This window comes from Cyprinodon variegatus, unplaced genomic scaffold, assembly GCF_000732505.1.
Source record: "Cyprinodon variegatus isolate N-32 unplaced genomic scaffold, C_variegatus-1.0 Scaffold94, whole genome shotgun sequence".
NCBI lineage: Eukaryota > Metazoa > Chordata > Actinopteri > Cyprinodontiformes > Cyprinodontidae > Cyprinodon > Cyprinodon variegatus.
Window position 1 is genome coordinate 958,180 of NW_015150547.1, and position 1,832 is coordinate 960,011.

Below are 1,832 nucleotides of genomic sequence, written 5' to 3' on the forward strand. Positions count from 1 at the left end.
AAACACCAGTCGGGCTCAGCAGGTGGCCGTTCACACTGGTTCTGCTGGAGGTTTCTTCCTTTTAAAAAGGAGTTTTCCTCTCCACTGTCACTACAAGCATGCTTGGTGTGTGGGATTGCTTTCAATTGAACAAGTTTCTGCAATCAGCTGGTTTTCCTTAGATAGAAAACTTTGAACCAATCTGACTGTGATCTGGTTCAGTTGATTTCTGTAAAGAGCCTTGAGATGACGTGTTGTGAATTGGATGAATATAAATAAATTGAATTAAAAACATGTCACACTTTACACCCTATATCAGTTTTATTTTTATACGTATCTGTAGACCAAGGAGAGCATCAGAAAGGACGTGGGGAAAGTTTGGGCCAAGTTTAAACCAGACTTTGTTTATAAAATAACAGAATTGTTCAATCTACCATCTAGGAGAATGGAAATACCACTGTGAACCTCAGGAGAAGAGCTCTGCAAGAGCAGTGGAGTCAAACTGATGTCTTCAAGGATCTGTGTCCTTCAGCTACGTATCACTGACTCAGTAGCATCACAATCAGATGGTTGAATTACCTCCCCAGCATGCAGTTATATTTTACCTAGTCTATTAAAATTATGAATATAGATCAAAATGGATTGTAAAGCAAAAAATATACATACCGGGTATATATTGAGATTTGAGGATTTTTATGAATAACAATCCAACCCTAAACATAAAACCAGAGCTGCAAGGTTTGGGTCGAAGTAGAATTATGGTATGAAACGGCATAGTCAAAGTCCAGGCTTTAATACATTCGAGTCTTGAAAGCTCGTCTTCAGACTTATTAAGTTTGATTTGTTTGCAACAACAGCAAAAAAAAAACCCAACAAAAAAACAGAAAAATGTATAAAGATATAAAAAGGATATTCATACCCCAAGACATCCGGTTTAATTTTAGTTACAGTTGGATCTACAAACTGTTTCCTCACCAGGGTCACACACACTATAGTTTTGATGGCTGATTGCGATTTTTAAAAGATTTGGAAAAATCCGGATCCTTTTCCTTCGTCTACACAGTTGTACAATATGTTGTGTTGTGCTTCCAAAAAAAAAAAAAAAGATAAATATAACTATCTAAAAAAGAGAATTTTGAGCCTGTAATGTGAACAAAAGTGGTTCAAAATGTTTCAAACTAATACAAGTCAGAGACACGACATTTCAAATATCATTACGACCTTTTAAGAGAAGTTCTAAGCAGATGTATTTTCTTTTCAATTAACTTTATTTAAACAAAGTAAGTAAAAACAAGTAATAATGAAATAGCAACAGTACAATTATATACAAGACATAGTAGAGTCAGATTTAAAAATGGAAATGCAAAAAAGAATAAGTAAATGATAATAATTAAACAATTATTAACATAGTGACAAGGGGATTAATTTGTTAGGATTGATGTACATCTGTGGGCAATCTCGTTAGTGTTTCAGTCAAGTTTTCAAATGATTCGATACATTTAAGAGATTTCAAATATAACTTCAATTCAGATAGAAAAAATGTTAACGACTCAACACTCTCTGTTTATGAATAAAGAATTTTGCTAAACACACAATTAAGTTAAAACCGAGGTCTTTTGTTTTGCTTTTCAATAGCATCCAAAAGTTATCATATCTCTGGAGATAGATTCAGAAAGTGCATTGTTTTATTTGATCAATTTTTCTAAGCAATTCCAAAATTTGATTGCATTCATAGAAGACATGGTCCATCGTTTCTACATACCTTTCACAGAATGTGCATTTATTGTCATTAATAATAAAACAAATTCTTAGTAGTTCTTTAAGAGGGAAATTGCATTTGACATTTTAAAGTG